The sequence below is a fragment of the Bombus terrestris genome, chromosome 6 (genome assembly GCF_910591885.1).
Source record: "Bombus terrestris chromosome 6, iyBomTerr1.2, whole genome shotgun sequence".
Taxonomy (NCBI): domain Eukaryota; kingdom Metazoa; phylum Arthropoda; class Insecta; order Hymenoptera; family Apidae; genus Bombus; species Bombus terrestris.
In genome coordinates this window covers 14,611,836-14,630,957 of record NC_063274.1, presented here as the reverse complement: position 1 = coordinate 14,630,957, position 19,122 = coordinate 14,611,836, and the positions used below count along the sequence as shown (strand labels likewise).

General features: G+C 34.1%; 1 protein-coding gene across 4 annotated transcripts in view; it reads right to left on the bottom strand.

The window, feature by feature from the left end:
• The window catches only part of LOC100649807 (gamma-aminobutyric acid receptor alpha-like), a 103,885-nt gene that overhangs the window by 66,807 nt on the left and 17,956 nt on the right, over positions 1-19,122 (bottom strand). The window contains exon 2 of one of the 4 annotated variants that reach the window (XM_048406301.1): positions 6,091-6,506. The exons of 2 other annotated variants lie outside the window; for them this stretch is intronic. The gene's annotated coding sequence lies outside the window, so the exon portion shown is untranslated. Of the gene's footprint in view, positions 1-6,090; positions 6,517-19,122 lie in introns of those variants that run through there. One more of the 4 variants, XM_012309610.3, reaches the window with a different exon arrangement.

Below are 19,122 nucleotides of genomic sequence, written 5' to 3'. Positions count from 1 at the left end.
TATCGTCGTTGTTAAAGTGATATCACGACCCATATTGGCACCGAACTGTCAGTATTTATTTGTCACGTTTTCACGCACGTTGTTACCACCATCGTCGCTCTGAATTCGTTTTTTCCAGTCTTTCTCACGATATTATCCTTCGATAGCGTTCTATGATGCTCATTCTACCGAGAAATGTACAATACGTATTTTTACTATTAATATGCATTTATACAAATTGGAGAAATATTTATAAATTAAATAAGAAATCCATTCTAAGTATCACTATTTATTTATTAACTTAAAGTCAATTCCACCTTTAAAATACAAGAGCAAAAAAGAAATTAACGAATAATAGACAGTAATAATATAAATAAAGACAGTAAAATGTAAAAGTAGTAAAGATAGAGAAACGCGAAGCGAACAATGACGAGATATATAACGTGGACAGAAAGGGAGAATTTTATGACTCGTTGAAAATGAATACAATTCAATTTTAATGTTACAAATTACGTCATTACAATTAGTAGTTATCGACGTTTGTTAATATTACCATTCGACTCATGCTTATAAACTTTCACCTGAATCTACATAATCCGCGGTACGATTTGTTACGAATAATTACGACAAGATAGATAAAGTACACATCTGCAAACACAATGGCTGTGAAAAGTTTCAAATCGTCCATAAAGAAACACGAAGAAACAAATGAAAGTTCATGAAAAAGTCGTTTATGGATCGTAATCGTATGTAAAATGTTTATCTTCGAGATAATATATATATTTTATATATATATGTTTATATTCTCCCCAAAGATTAATGCGTACATTAAAGGGCAAGAAAGTAACAGGTGCATTAAGCTTTCACTTTGTACTTTATATCAACAACTGTATCAGCTAAAAACACCAGAAGTAGTTTCTTTTGAATTAAACACGAAGTTCTACCGAGTGGCTAATAAAAATGTCCTTTACTTCGATTTGTGTACAGCACGAAAATGACACTACGGCAGATCTAATTTCATGTCAAACTTTTTGGAATTCGGAACCCTCACACCACTTCTAAACTAAATTAGTCCTACAAATGGTTCTGTGACCGCACAAAGATCTAATTTACCTGAAAGACATCAAATTTTTTCAATAAAATTTTGATTTTTCGATATAAAAGAAAATCGTATTATCGTGTCACTTTTGCCAATGAATGGTTTACAATTGGCGGTAGATGCGACGTGAAAATATGTAAAGCTTATAATTGAAACAAAAAAACGAAAAGAAACCGAACAGAATTATTGTATACGTAAACTACGGTCTCATCACAATTTCTAATTATGTTACAACGGAGTCAAGAGTCTCGATTACGATGCAAACGAAACATCGACTTCGTTAAACCTCGCAATCTCGAGTGATATTATTACAAACCGTTTGTTACAAAATAACACCACGGTTGCAGGAAACTGCACGGCTGCCGTTTCCATTCGAAATGGCCGGCTTTAACGTCGAGAGCTTGCTAATATCGAGCAAAACATCACAGATGGGTCAACGAGAAATTACATCGCACCCCCGTGAACACAGGGGCCGCGATATTCTGTCGGCACACGATTCTCGAGGAAACGAAATCTGCCATCGTCGACAAGGTCTCTCGCCATGAAAACGTCCCGGGTAAATAATGATACTGACACTCTTCTCACTTTTCAAGGGTGCCAGGACTTTATCGCGACCTCTCCAGTGGCTTTTGTGTTTTCGCGATAGTCGCTACATGATTCCGTAACCGTGAGACGGTTTTTCCGGGCGAGAATAAAGCGTTTGAAAGCGAAGGTTCTTCGAAAAAGAGCCTCACGGTATCCGAGACTTCTCTTCTTATTTTATATTATTTTCTATGTTTTCTCCTCTGTATTTTTTTTTATTTCACATTTTTCTAACATATTTTCAGTCATTCTCAGCGATGAGTTGGTCATTGGGTTTCGTTTTACTCATAGGGACAACGAATAGGAGAGCGTGTGATACCTTGATCGGAAAATCGTCTCTAAAAAATTACAACTATGGTGGTCCGAAACTCACAGTTCACGAGATTGTATCGAGGAAAATATATTAGTATTACTAATACATTGCATCTTGCCTAGATATAAATACGTGACTGCATGCGCAACACGGTCGAGGCGATAGTCGCTTCGCTCGTAACAGGCCATCTAAACGACACGGTCGGAAAGTAAAGGATAACCCAAACCTATATAATCATATACCTACGTGCAAACTATAAATTATAAATAGTTCGTCGACTGGCGAGCGAAGCGACTATCGCGTCGGCTGCATCTCTGTACGCAGTTGCATACATGTATGCACAGGCAGAACGTAATGTACATAGTACTAATAGAATTTTGTTTATATCTTGAAAACCAGGAGTATGCTGCACTTCGGACCACCATATACAACGAAATCTGAATCTTAAGGCATAAGCTTCCAATGAAGGTATCGCGTGCCCTTTTACTCGTTTTGTCCCAATAACCAAAGCCGTGTTCGGTCATTGCAATAATTGATAGCAGAATATATTCTGCAACGATTTTTTATATTCCATATCTTTTCACGTTACTATTTAGTAATTTTGCAAGCTGTTTTGGGATTTTTTTGGAAAATAAGTTGGTTATTACAACGATTGATAACAGAATATCTTTATTTTAAGCACGTTTTCCTTCGAAGAGCAATCTCGGCGTCCGAGATTTCCTTTCGCATTTCTAATTTTTCATATTTCTTGCACAGTTTTTTAAGCATGTTTTACTTCTAACAACAGGGTGAGCGTCGAGGAGTTGGAGATTTTCTTCGATAGCCATGTTTTATTTATTTTTGTTTAATTGTTTAAAATATAGAAAAGATTTTTCAGCGAGAGAGGCAAACTTTTATGACGAAAGTTTCTAATCAGCCTCGGAATAACTTGCATCTTCGTTTCGTTCCCGCGAAATCAGATTGCCGATACATTGTGTATGTTTCACGTATTGACAATCATCGAGTTTACTGAAAAGATCGGCTGAATAAACGATTGAAAAGCCTGTGGATGGTGATGAACAACATAATTATCGATTCGACGATGAAAACTGGTTGATTGAACCGAACGATTGAAAATGTGATTCGACGTTATACGGTATAATAGGAATTAATATGAATCGATATTAGTATTAACAATTTTATAATTAATACTAATAATGATGTAATACTATGATAATTCTTAAAGTACTTAATTTATTTCCCACATATGATTTTTTAATTGAATATTATCGATATCCAATTAAATTTCTAATTAAATATTATCGATATCTGATTGAATTTTTAATTGAATATCTTTTTTTTTTTTTTTTTTTTTAGTATAACTTTAGTAATTTTTCGTAGAAATTATGATCAGTGGTATGTTTGAATTTCAATTTAATAAACTAAAATTTTAAAGTACGTAATATTTCCTTTTCTTATTATCGTATATCGATGCAATATTTTTAATTTTATTCGAATAAACATTCTTCGAGAAATATAATTTCTAAGAATTCGTGATCTTATTTTAGTGATTTTTTTCTTGCAAGAAAGTTTCTTTAAGAAATTTCTCCAAGGAAAGATTTCACGAGTGACGTTTTTATACGAGAAATGCGTCGCAATATATTTTATTCGGTTGATCTTTTCATCTATTTGATTTAGATAAGAAGATAATTTCTTTCAAAATTTGTTTTTTAAATTATCTGTAAACTATTCCAAGTAATTTAAAGCATTTTCTTTATTAATAAAGGTAACCATCCATGTATGGCAGAAATGTATAAAATCTTCCTTCGTGCAAGTTAAATTGTTAAATATATACGGCACTGAATTACGAAAAATATAATAAAATATAATTATAAGCGCGAATATTATGTTAATTTAATTTCTCGATATAAAAAGATAGATTGTTTCTCCTAAAAAGAAGCACGTTAACTTCTTCTAATTTCGCAGCGAAAGCTACAAATTTCGCATGTAAAAACGACTGCAATAAATGTTCATTAACGCAATTATCGCGTTATTTCGCTTCGCGAGAATCATATACCAACTCTCTCATTCATCTAGCAAAGATGATCTCTATTAAGTCTCATTTAGATATCGTTCTACCTACAAGCTTCTTTTCACCGTAACGAAACAGCTTACCTTCTCGTGCTTCTTGTCACATTTTCTCTTCAAGCGTTACCGGAGCGCGTGTACATAATAAAAGTACGATTCGTTGAATAACTAACGTTCCATAGCATGTGAAACCAATTTACGAGCATCAAGTGTAAGTTTATACGATGTCGTACGAAAAGATCTTTAAACGAATTTCTTGAAAAAAAGTCCATCCCAAGAAATAATTTCTCCTCTGGCGCAATATCTTTCCAATCTTTTACTAAACTCGGATGTGAAAAGTTAAGGAACGTATTTCTTCAAAAAATGAATTATAGATTTGTATTTTCCAAATATCACACGTATTTATTACGTTATATTTACTATTATTGAAATCGAATTATAACGTTACTAAAATCACGTATCAAGCATTGTTTTTATAAAGTTTACGTTCACGTGAAATTTTCTATTTATTTTTACGAATATCATATGCTTGTATGTATAGTCAGCTCTTCGTTTGTTTCTCTAATTTATCTTTCGATTGGAATTCAATGAAAAAACCAATGAATGAGTAAATCTTTCTCAACGAGTTTTGTTGTTGCAATATAGTTTTGATAAAATTCAATTATTTTATTTCGCATCAGTAAATAATTAGCAATATTACAAATTTTTTCTAATTCAACTTGAGCAAAGTTGGCAAACCAGTAACTTTGTCGAACGTGTTGACCATAACGATAAAGTAAAAGATGAAGTAGAAGTATAGCTTATCTCAACTTTCGAAATGTCCCTAAGCTTAGCGAATTAAGACACGCTTCAAACTTTTTTTGCACTTGCTGTTATGAAAATACACTTTTCGACCTTTTAAAGTATTCTTAATGAAAGTGGCGAACAACTTTGCCGAAGAAGAGGATAAAGCATAATCTTTGTTACCGCGGATAAAGATGCCTAATTTTTAGATAAACTGACGATTTTAAAGAACTTTTTACTACACTTTCGTTATTTTATTCTTAAGAAAGTGAAGTTCTTTATCATAATTTTTAGACTTGAATTCCTAAATTCTTAAAGTGGCAAAAATAATTTTCCATTGCGTCTTCTGCAATTCGAGAATAATGTTAAACGATTAATTGTTATTCTGACGTATCAAAAATTAGCACAATACTAAAATAAATATTTGTTCTATACTTATTTTTATCTGTACATATTTCTTCAAAAAGATGCATTTCGAATTTCATAATCATTTTTATAAATATTTATAATCATTATTAATATTTCACCTTCAGTTTATAAAATCATATTTCAAAACAAATAACTGTCTAACTTACTTTCAATGAAAACAAGCTTATTTTTATTTCTTATCATTTAAATTCTTAATAAAGTACAATATAACATTTACTTTTATCATCCAATTATTTTATCTCGCGTCAGTAAATAATTATCATTATTACACGTCTCAGTTTCATTTGTCTCCGACTCGCACCCTCATCTTTTCTCTCAGTAAAGAATCGCAAATATTAAACACACGAAGAAAGGACAAATTCATTGCAGGAAAGAAAAAAACAAAAATTAATTTTCAAACTAAATTTCAATAGAAACTAGTGTTACGTTGCCGAGCCAAAAATTACACCCACGAGCAAGGTACAAAGAGAGTGTTAAAAATTCTTACCTAAGATCAAACGATTCTGATTGCACGTCGTTCGATTTGTAAAATTTGTTGTCAAAATAAAGTAAGAAACGAGTCGTCAAGATACTCGAATAACTACGATAAAAAATACAAAATACGCAAGCAACAACGAATATCACAAAAAAATTGAGCGAGTAAGACTTTCGATTATTAAAAACCTCATTTCTCTTCCCTTTTTTTCAAAATAAAATTACTGATTCTTTTCGACTGAAATTTAATATATAAACGTCGATCTTGACTTTGGTTCGTGTCACTGGTTTCTTTGAAACGAAACAAAAGCTAAGTTTATTAGTAAACTGCATATTAAAAGAACGATATTTTTCACAAACTCACCTATTATTACGCTCGATGAAAAAACGCTGGAATCTCCATAATGAACTCGTATCGAAGATAAGCGTCTCGTTCGTCACATGGTCGTCGAAACAGTATGTACGACCGATGGTCACGAACGGATCCAGATGTCCCAAATTAATCGCATCGCGGAGAATCCGTGGTTCGATTTGATCGGCGAATCAACACAAGATCACGGTCAAATATGAAAACATCGTCGACGATGGTGAACACAAATTTTGCAAAGAGACGAGAAGCACGTGGCGAAGCCACGACGCGTACTGGCTGCCTCGTACAGGACAGCTGACGAGGGGTGGCAACTCGGCGTTTGCCACCCTGCGCTTTCCCTCTTACTCTCTCGCTGATGCTCCGCATCGCTATGTATGTGTAGCTCTCGTTCCCCGATCCCCACCAGTTTCCTAAAATTGATCAGATTGATGATTTATCGATAGTCTCTGTTTTTCTCTTCTTTCTCTTCTTTCGAGATTTTCCATCTTGATAAAGCGCGAGACCTGAAATTTTTTAAATGGAAGCGTTATCGTTAGCAGATGTAGGACGTAACAGAGTTCCGTTGTCAAAATGTTGTTTTCAATGTTGTTTTCTGTACGTGATCGAACTAAAAACTAAAAGGTAATTTGATGTTAGACGATAGATCAAAAAGGAAAAATACGTGTTCATGCGTTTATATTCGTTTAAGATTTTTTCTTTAAAAACGATTGTTTAGACGATACATAATTTATTTGGCCAGACGTTATGTTATTTCGAACGAACGAAAATACGAAAAATTTTATGCGACCTGTTTCCCGGTTATATTACAATTTTCGATACACCTCGTGCATATGCGATATACTTAGATACTACCACTCTAAAGGAATCTCCTCGTCTCTCTCATGGAAGAAATACTTTTCAAAGTTTAAAAGTTGAATATCGAGCGAAATTTGAGGAATGGTACGCACGTGCTAAGTTTGAAGCTAGCGTGCAGATATCATTCCTTGCATTTTCTCCTATATTCGATTGCTTGAAATCATATTGGAGAAGAAGAAGTTTTCTAGTATAATTCACGTTCATCGTATATTTTAATCGATCGATAATACGAACAGAAAATATCCGTAAAATAAATCCTGCGTCCTAACAGGATAGAATTACATTATTCAATACAACGTATACGTATAATATATATTTTATCCAAAGAAAAGAAATAAAAAAGAAATATAGCGTTGATTAATAAAATATAGTAGAAGCTTGTTTATCCGAACAATTCTGGGGACAAGGCAGTTCGGATGACCTAATAGTTCGGATAATAGGGGCTCCCTTAGGAGTTTGTATTTCTGAGGTAGGGTCTGAATTTGTTTGTACACACGAGGTGCGGATAAAGCGAGGTTCTACTGTAATACAATAATATAGTACAATAGAAATATAGGATAATAATAATAGGTTTATAATAATTAATTACGGTTTGTGCAGGCATCGTGGCATTTGCACATGAAGTAGTTGAAGTCAATAGAGCTCGAATTCATTGCAACAGAGAAAGAGAGAGAGAGAGAGAGAGAGAAAGATTTCCTGGTGAGAGATCCATTGTTGACAGTGCATTAGCAGTCTCCTGCGGCTCTACGGTACTCCATTCAGCGGTGGAGTTTTCTCGATATTCACTCGACAATGGGATTATCGATACCAAACCCGTGAACGGAAGTTATTAAAATCCGACAAACCTCGCCGGAAGGAAGATCGTGGCACGAAATATAAAAAAACATTTCCAAGATTGAGTGCTACCGCTATGCGCATTAAGCAAAATTTCCAATCGATTCTTCGATAATGTCTCAAGTGGACGACGTTTTTCGAGAATGAGGCACGTTTCGCTATTGATTGAAACGCGTCGATATTATGTATAGCGTATTACGAAAACTTTATAGACCTTACTTTTAATTTATAATTTTGCGTATTTTGGTACTAGTATTTAGCAGAGAGCTAGAACTTAAAAAGATAGTTGAAAAGCTTTGTTAAATCGGATCGAATCATTTTATTATCAAATAAGACGGAAAAGACAAAATTTCGAACGTCGTAATGGTTATAATATTTTTTCCGTTTGAAAATGTCAAACATGACTAAATATTGTAACGATAATAATACTAATTTATTTGTGCTTTAAGCCCATAGCCTATTACAAGGAAGATGTTGCGTTCTTATTCCTAGTTTCTTACGCTGTATTATATTTTTACATTGAATTCTTAATTCCTGTATTATATCGTAATTTTATTTATTGTTATACTAACTTAATCCGTTCTTAATAATTGCAACTAAGAATAAAATTCTGCAAAAATGTCAGCCAGGAAATCAATTAATTCACTTTATAAATTACTAAGTATTTCTTAGGATTTAGTATATGCTTCGTAAGCATCCTACAAAAATACATACCACGCGATAATTTTATAATTATCGTTCGTATAAAAGACCTTGATACGATTACGACAAAATAATTTTTATAAGCATATCATGTCTTCGCCGATAATATTATTTCCACTAGTAACACAACGAAGTATAAAGGAACGCGGACACTCGCATCGATTTAAAGCCTCGTTATCGTCTTATTAATGGAGGAGCTAGGGAACCATATTTCTCGAATCGAGGTTGCTAGTGATTACTACTATTTACGTAGCCTTTTTCTCCATCGAAGTACCAGTGAGATCTCAAGGAATTGGTAATTTAATCCGGAAATCGATTTCGCGTCTTTCCTCCACCCTGCCTGATTGCAGCCGCGATCGTTTCTGAAGAAATACAGGCAACGATCTCAATTTTTTTTCCTCGGTATTTTCATCGTTACGACGGCAACTTAATGGCAGATTTCACCACAAAATCGGGAGGCGTAATTTTCAGACTTTGCCGAGTTCTCAGACGTTTCTCCAAAAGAATCACTTCCAGTGTTACGATTTTACTTTCCCGACGAAATATTTTTCCGTTCGTCATATCGGCAGCGTTTAATAACTTTTTATTTATTCATTTACGATAGTTGTTATCTTATCTTTTATTTTATTTAATTTTATATTCACAGTTTGAAAATAGACTTTTACAATATTTTCTGAAACTCACGCATACTTGTACGTTTCTTACCTTGGCTTCAGCTCATTTGGCATACAAAATTCATGAAATTAATCCTACTCTTCTATGTATATATATGTATATTATAACTTAAACTCTCTTAACATATATATCTCTGTAGAAATTATAATTAATATGATAATATATATTAATAACAAATATATAATAATTATTATAATATGATTATATATATATATGATATAATACGAACACGTTTGCATTTGATTTATATAGATAGTTAGTTTTTATAACATAGAAAGAGAAATGAATATTATACGTGTCTTCTCTTCTGTGCAAATTATTGGAAATTAAATTTATGGCTGTTTTCGATTTTTGTGATAATATCGACATTTGGTTTACAGGAACAAATATTTGATATTGCATAATTTTCTAATGAAAACACGTTCTGCTCTTTAAACACGATCGTTTTCAATAGACAACTGATGCACTTAACTATGTTGAAAAACTTGTACAAATGTTTTATTCATATATTTACATGCCTCTATATATATATATATATATTTATTTATTTATTTATTATATATAAAGAATTGATAACAGATGTTCCAGAAAAGATATCTTATTTAAATTTTCTTGCAATCCTTATTTGGGTATTTTGATATAAATAGTATTTTTTTACTATATTAAAGAGCATACGATGGAATTTAAATTTAAAATTTTACAATGTAAAAACTACATGTACAGAAAAAAGTAAATTGTGTCACATATTCTATCCGTATCGTTTAGGATTCAGATTGATCTTGACTGGGTACTAAATGGCAGAACTATCTTCCCCTTATCTGCCAGAGGAATGCCTGTAGGATTCATTTACGATTTCGAAGGGATCGCTGAGGAACATCTGCGGGTTCTCGCGAAAAACCATTTCCTTGATAACACGTTTTATACATTTTTTTTACTGTTCTTGTTGGTGCTGCTTGATGGATTATAGAGCCCCCCCCCTTGTATCATCAGCAATATATTGACGATATAGAACCACATAGATACACATGTAAATATATAAGTATGTACAGTACTCTAAGAACGTTCCACTCCTTCACGGCAAACGCGAGAAAACGTTCATAATATCATAATATCATAAGATCATAATATCTAAAAGAATCGAACAAACGTCCTTGCAGCATCCTTAGAGCATTCGAGTGTTCGATTTTCGATTCGGCAAGCAATCGTCAAACTTCGAACGAATGCTGGTTTACACTTTCATTAGCTTTTATCAAATGCTGGTAAAGGGAATGAAAAGCGAGCAACGTTCGCATATTGTTAGTCTAAGCGCATCGTATTAGTACAAAATTTAAAGAGACTAAAGTAAATCTTTCTAATAGATATACATTAACGTGTCACGCATAATTATATTACTTCAAGAATATGTCGAGATTAGCGATTTAAAAACCTTTTCTCAATTCTTATAGGCGGAATATTTTTATTTAAGCATTCTATTACGTTTACTTTATATGTATGCATACTACGCATGCGTATTACGTATGCACGAATCTGGAAAAACATTTGTAATTATGAAGAAGCTTCATGAAATACCTATTCTCAAAAATGTATGGACTCTTCGAGTATCCGATAGCGTTAGGCCTTTTTCACACGCCGATACATATATCGCGATACGTGTATGATACTATGGAAGCTATTATGAAGGCGATGTATAATCGGTATCCATCATACACATGTCGCACATGTGTATCGTCGTATGAAAGAAGGCTTATCGTATACCTGCTACTTCTTCGCGTAATATAAAAATAAAAATTCTTACATAGAATCTATAAGATTGAAGTCAAGCAAAAGATTACGAAAAATGATACACAGAAAGGATATCGCGAAGGACAATTCAACGAAAAGAGACTAAGATAAACGATAGACCGCAAGGAACAATCAAACATTAAGGACGAGTACACAAAAACAGATTACGACAGAAGATACACCACAAGGAACGATTTAGCGAAGAGGTGCTCCGATAAACGATACATCGCAAGAAAGAATGAAACATTAAGGACGATTAAACAGAAAAAGATTACAATAAATGATACACGCAAAAGATATCGCGAAGGACAATTGAATGAAAAGGGACTAGTTTAGTTTAACAACACACCACAAGGAACGTCAAGAATCAAACGTTAAGAACGATTAAACAAAAAAAAAGATCACGATAAATGATACACAGCGGAGAACAATTAAAACACATTAGGAATTGATGCAGGTTTCACCTGCACCACCTTCACTATCAAGAGAAAGATTAGAAGGGAAGAGGAAATAGCCGAAAGGACTTCCAACTTCAATGAATCCTTTGAGCTGGATGCTCGTCGAGCGTGTATTAAATCGGATAAAATCGCGAGATGTGATCATAAAGATAAAAGGTATTTCGTAGGCAGCGCTCCTACGTATGGGACCTGTACAGGTTCTCGTTTTCACCACGTTTCCAGATCAGCCACGTGTTCTTCCCAGGTATCGGAAGATCGAGCCGGCCCGTGAAAGCACGATAAAAGATGGATGATGGGAAAGAAGGATGCCAGGGAAACAGCGAGTTAAACGGAGAAACTCCGCATGAAGGGTGCTCCAAGATGGCATCGTCAGCGATATTCAGGAATCTTCTTTGTCCCACCTTCGCCCCTTTGTGTCTGTCTCGCTTCCTCTTCCAGCCTGCCTACACTTTGACTTCGACCTCCGTCGCAGATACCCTCTTTTCGCCTTATACCCTCGATAACCTATATTCGGCGTTGCAACCGCGGAACCTCAAGGAAAGAATTTCCCTCTTAACCTGTATACACGCTAACGCCAAGCCCGTTGATTTTCATCGACGGTGGAATGAACCCGGAAATTCCCGAGGAATCATAAAAGGATACCCCGTCCTTTTTATACCGCGCCACCGACGAGAACGACTCTCTTTAAGACAATCGAACCATTTCGATGATGAAATTTACCAAGTCTTTGTTGGGTGAAAGAGGCGGGGAGCAGGGTTTGGGGGAGGATGGAAGCTATTTGAAGGACGTGGATAGGGAAGAGAGCGGAGGAGATAGATTGGTTTTGATAGGTTCGATTGGTATTATGTGGCGAACGTGTGCTTATATAGATCAGTCAGATAGTTATAGAAATTAATAATTGCGTAATTATTCATTTTAATTGAATATCCACGGTATGATGAGTTGATGCATTGTTGTTTTGAGTTACGGTAAAGTAATAGTAGTATTTGGACGAACCGGGCGACGGTTTTATGTCAGTTCGACGAGTCGGTAATTGGTACGTCAACTGTCGAGTATGCGGATTAAATTTTCAACTAAATTTGAATGATACAGCGGAGTGTGAAAGATAAATTCAAGAGATAAGTAGTATAAAGAACGCCACGATTTTAGAAGAATAATTTTGATACGAACAATTAACTTGTTAATGGATGTAATTAATGCGCGTATGTGTATGTCTAGAATAAGCGAACGTTATCAACGCGGTAATGAAAATTTAGTACAAAATTATTATACACAAATAAGTAGTTCAAGCTTTCTTTTATCCGCCGCTGTATATATTCATTCACATCTCAAACACGGAACGTTATTTTATCAGGAACAAACAAATATTCACGCATGTGAAAGAAGAGAAGGAAAAGTCTACTTTGACATTCCGAAATGATGTCTATGAACAGCTTCTTCATTTGTATTCCACGAAACGAGATAAAACGTCGGTGTCTCGAATGAAATTAATCAGTACTCGATCCAGAAGCGGCGGAATGTTGAACAGAAGGTGGGATATACTCGAGATCGTGGAAAAGCATCGAAAGTACTCTGCGAAAGTTCTTAGGTAAAGAGGCTTCAGTCGAGCAAGCTCGCGTCCAGCTCACACTATCTCTCTTCATCGTCCTACTTTTTTCCTATTTCCTTCTCTTTTCATCTCTACAAGTCGGACCTACATCTACTTGTTACGGGCATTGCTGATTTTTTGCAAAAAGAATGCAAAGAAAAAGAAACAGAAGTTTTAGGCGCTTTTAAGATCTCATAACAGGAAGCCGGCTTGCTTCTTTCTTTTTTTTCTGAGAAAGTTAAATTATACACTGGCAATCTGAAACGGAAGTCAAGAACAATCTTCAGGGAGATTTCCTCTGGAAAAGGAAATCAAGCCTTTATAGGAGAAGAGCTAATGATCATACCATTTTTGTTTTTATATTTACAGTCTTTATGAATCGTTCCAATTAACTCTTTTATTCTACCTTCACTAAAATGTTTATTAATTTTTTTATCGATTTTCCTAATTATCGTTGTCAGTTTCTAATATCACATATTTCTTTATTTTTTAACGCCTGATACTTCGTTGAAAAAGGTGAAGCATTTAGATAGATTAGATTAGATTTAGATAGATTGTGTATCATAATAGTAGGCATAGATCGTTATTGTCATAATCGTAAATAATGTTATTAATTGTTCATTTATCTGTTATTTGATGATTGTTTATTACAAGTAGCTGGATTCGTTACGAAGCAGTGCTGGGATATTTAATTCATAGATTTAACGTCTATGCGTTTCATCGCCATACTAACATATCTTAACTTACATATATGTAACATCAAATATTTGAATTCGATACTTCCACTTGAGCATCGTACAAAAAAGATGAGCAAAGACACCGATCCGCGTTCTAAAATTCTTCTTCGAAAACGTTCAATTTTGCCTCAGAGTATTCTCCCGAGATCCACTAAATCTCCGCTGCAGAAAGCTCCGTGTCCGAGATACGCGGAAAAAAGCGACGTTTCTTGCGCTTTTTCGTCGTTCTTTTGTAATCCCATCGATCCGAGATTTCCAGCGAAATTACAGAAAATAATACACTGTCAAGATATTCAACTGCAGGTACATTCTTGAAGATTAAGAGAAGTAGAATTGGCCAACCGAACATCAAATTCTTCCCCCTTCTATTCTTTTTCCGTTGTATTGTTCGACAGAGAAAGTAGTTGGTCCGATCGATACGAAGCTTTAACGAGCTTCTCACAATCAAGGATAAACTTATACCTCGATTTACCGTAATCTGTCAAGAGGGACTCCACAATTTTCTCAACTCTTCTAGTCATAATTGGAATGACTGCTATCGCGATACAGTGGTCGCACAAAGTATTTGCACATCGATATATCGTAACATTTACATAGATACTGATCGATCAGGACCAAGTATATCAAATCGTAAATTTTAAATCACTTAATCCTAATTTTATGCAACTATGAAAATTCGAGTGAAAATTCTGTGAAAATGAAATATAGAATACGATGAAAAAATATTTCACTAGAGAGTAAAGGTATATGCGAATATAAAAGTTATTTAGATTTATCAGCTTCTAGTTCAAAGTTGAAACTCGATAGAACGTATTTATCACGAGCTATTTATGTACGTTAATTTCCAAATAAAAAAGATACATTGGAAATTTGATATTTTGATATTCAATTGCAACGCGTATACGTATTGCGTTGTACATTGTTAATTCATTCTAGCGTGTTGAACTGTTTATGTTAGAAGCACCCGATAGGAGGAGAGAAGAACAATCGTAACGTAGTCTGTCATCGTTTAACGATTGTTGGAGCAATTAACATGTACAAACACAATCAACGAGCACGAAAACATGTGTACTCAAAGTATTTGGAAGCCTGGTATTTGAACAGTATCGTTGTATACTCGACAAACAAATTAATTTTATAGACACACGAAACTGTTGTTCACTTTTTATTTGAACGCTGCATACCTGATTTTAATTTTATGTCTTTTCGCGAAAATTGTATTAATGGAAATTATATTTTTCGGGTTGTATGAAAGATTGAAAGGCGATAAGTGAGCAAAGAATCATTAAATAAAGAAGAAAAGAATTTGAAATGGGAAGTCAAAATTTGCCTCACTCACAAGACAAGAAAAAGGTAGATACGAATAGGCACGGAGCCGAGTTTCATTTGCAATATTCCATGTTTGCTTGGCCCACGGTGCTCACGAAAATCTTCTACTTTCCTGAGAACCCTGAATTCGGGGTCGCCTCATCGTCTGGCGAAATGAATTTGCGAACATTCGTCGCGCAAACACAGCGCAGCAAAAAATCATCTCGGTGAGATTTACTTTTCAAGCTTTCCAATAAAATACCGCAAAATGCCTTCACCTTGGCAAATAAGTAATTAACGTAACGAAGATAAAAACAAACCAACGAAAGAATCATTCCCAACAGGGATAACGAAGATTCAGGAAGAAATGCAGTAAGTTGGAGAATGTACGAATATTTTTCACCTGTCGTTTAATTACTTGAACTTTCTGTTCTTCTCCTTGGTATATTTTTGAAACTGAAATTCGTATTATAAAGCATCGTTTTTAATCAATATTCTGCTTTAAAGTTTCCCGTGAATAATATGATACACCGGCGCTTTGCGCGAAAAGTTTCCTATTGAATTGACTTCTCGACTTTCGAATATACCGAAATTACTTTCGCGAGTAAGTTCTGCCACGAGAAACACCTTGAGACTAAAATCGTATGTTTCGACTAACAGTATAATGGAATTTTGAACAGCACGGTCTGTCAATATTGAATACAGAAGCAACCTTGAGGAAATAAACGTTAAGGGAGACAAAGAATTATTACAAGTTTATAAATAAAAAAAGGATGTAACTGATCAACCCCGTTCTTTGTCAATTTTTCAAGTTTATTACATAAATACACGATCGGTATCCGATTCTTAGAAAACATTGATTATCCACCGCCATGAGTTGGTTTGTTAAAAGGAGATAATAACGAATTGCAAGGTAGGTTTGAAAATAATGTTTACGATATATCATCACTTATTTTACTTTTCAATTTAAAAAATTGAGCAACGTGGCTTCTGAACGACGCAACTTATATACTCAAATTCTTGTCCACGTTTTTTAAAATATCCTATACACTGTTTGACTCTCTCTACTTTGGTCAAGGTAAAAGAAATATTAAAATAAATCACCCTATACATCTGATTTAATAATCGATCCTGACATTATAGAGAAATTTATACTTAATGTTTCATCCAAAAATGTACGTCGTTGTGAACTACTGCAAGTTGAACAGGGTCGTACATTCTACGGTTATTTTGAAGCTAGCTGCTTCAATCGCATGATACTACATGCCTTTAGCATGCATAGCTTTTTCCTGTAACATCTCGCTTAAACACACACCAACGATTCCTTATATCGTTTTAGATCTTGTCTACCTCATGGTTTTTGTTCTTATTTTATTATAGCTAGTAATTCTTGGTATTTCAGTTATATTTAAGTACTTAGTTATTTTTTGTCAACTTACTAGCCAGAATTATCGTTACAATTAGCTGTTAAATTTCCAATAATTATAATTATTAATCCATTACTCACTTACTTGCGCACCTCTCCTCCTTCGTATTACTAATGGATTACTCACAATATAATATAATATTACGATACAATGAATAAAACAGAATAATGTAAGAAAAGGATATAAAACGAAGAATAATATAATAACGAAATAAAATAAAATGTACCTAAATCTACATCCTCTACTCGATAATTTAATTTAATTTAAAAATAGCGTATATAATATCATTGCTTTTACTTTTTCATTTATAGAATTGATCGATATAACTTTTGAAGTATACGTATCTCCCGAAGATAATTATTTCGTTCGTAGAAATGTTCTGTCACCGAATAATATATTATCTTCAAAATTCTACTTTATTCCCATTGGCTTCTAATTTTTTGAAATAAATTTAATCGCGCTTTCATACGAACAGGTATGTAAAAGATCTCAGATCGAAAAATATGTCTGTTGATTCTCAAACTCCTCTCGATTTTTCGTTCATATTTCTCCCGTTTTCCGCTGTTTATCTCGCAGATGTTCATCGATCTGCTGGCACAGCCTCGATCGTAAGTCAAGAATGCAGTCTAGCGAAATGGAGATAAACCAGTGACGATTGATCGCGAACGCTTTCAAGGGTTCTCGATATCGTCCTTGACACCTGGTCCTTTGTCTTCTATTCTGCCTATGCTTTCGCTTATAACCGAGCAACAGAACTTTCTTAAGATTCTTTTTTAAAGCGATCTTCGTTGTGCGCCAAATTTATCACGCCACTTGTAAATTCAGATTTCGATCTTGAATTATCGACTTATATTTCATTTATTCTATATATACGTCAAAATAGTTCAACAAATATGAAAAAAGAACGGGACACACGACAAAATTATTTATTTCGTTAGCGAATATTGTTGAGAATAAATACGCGACATAAGCGTTTTTATCTTAAAAAGATTTAATAAACTGGCAGTCTTTATGACAATTCGATTAAATTATCGATCAAATGTAATTCTTAAGTTTCTTAAAAAGATAACTGTACATTCTACGTGAGAGAAACTGTTCCTCCGTTTTAGTCTTCGTTCGAGCATCGAGACTTAATAAACGCGTAAAGTAATTTTCTCATTATTTCCTGCTCAATTGACGAGGTTCTGATGGTCTCAATTCGAAGATGTTCTTCCCGGAAGATCCGGAAATTGCATACTACCTTAACGGAGACATGATGGAAAACGTCACTGCGGATGAGACAGAATCCTTTCAAGTTCTTGAAGTCGATTATCGTTCGAGAGTCTTGGTCTTGGCAGAATTCCAGAAAACAATCTTATCACGCATAGAAAGATGTCGTAAAATAATTTCTCACATATAATATATTCAATATTATCCCTTCTAAAAAATCCTCTCTTCATATCGAATACATTATCATCTGAATAAAGATCTATTCCTAACAGTAGAATTATCCGAATTCTACAACACGAACGAGAGTATTTGTTACTATTGAGGGTTTGAATAATTAATTTATTCCAAACACATTGTGAACTCCAGTACCGAGGAAATATCGAAACTATGGTTGTAAAAGAAATGTCGAGTACAGAAGTTTCGTCTTTTCCCTCATAAGAATCTGATTAACCGAATTCTTAATAGGAATCTACAGAAAACAATATATTTTTCTAATTAAAAAAAAAGTTGAGCTTCAAATAATCTTGAAAACGTTCCACATCTAAATTAAATAAATATCTTCTGTTTTATATATATATTATTCCACGAGTTGCTCGAACATAACGTTTGTAATTTCAAGCAGAACTTGCAGCCTCTAACACAGTTTTAAAGCACATGCAAATATTTACCAGAAGTACAAACAAATTAAACGTTATTCCTTATCGCTATACTTTTACTTGTAAATGTTTTCCGAAGAGTTTGCGAAGCTGAATCTTGGTACGAAAAAGCAGGGACTGAAACGAGAAAAGTTTCTTGAAGAGATTTCAACGTAGTGTCCTCGCGCTGTCTACGTTGAGCGAAACCGCTAACGATTCCTTTAAGATTTCGGCTGTATCTATTTTTCAATACCACCTGCTCCCATCTTGGGAATGAATTGATACGAAGGGTAAATGGAAAAGGGACGACCAGGGGTTACGTTTAACAAAGGCTGAACGAAATTCAATTTCAGCTGGAAGTTGGAGCATTCGAGGCTACTTTTTCAAACTCTTTCATACTGATCTCTTTTACCCTTTTGTAATTATTCATTACATATTACATATTTTTAATCTTTTCTTATTAAGGATGGTCGCGCTCCTTCGACTTGAGCGATCATAGCTAAAAAAAAAAAAAAGAAGAAAATACTAATACTATGTAATATTTTTGACTATCAAGACTGTTCACGACATTTTCTTACAAGTAACCTTCGATGCGAGTCTTACAACTACAACTCATGAGTTTACATATTTATTTTGTACCAAAACGTCTGAACCAAATAATTAAGACAAAAAATATTTTCTTTTTCTTCTTTTATTTCGTCTCGTTGCCCTTTATTTCTTTCAGCTAATTTAGTGCGTCTATGATGTGATTCTTTGATATCAAAGCGATCTTTCAATTCAATTTGTACTGAAGTCTAAACATATAGCAGCTACCCT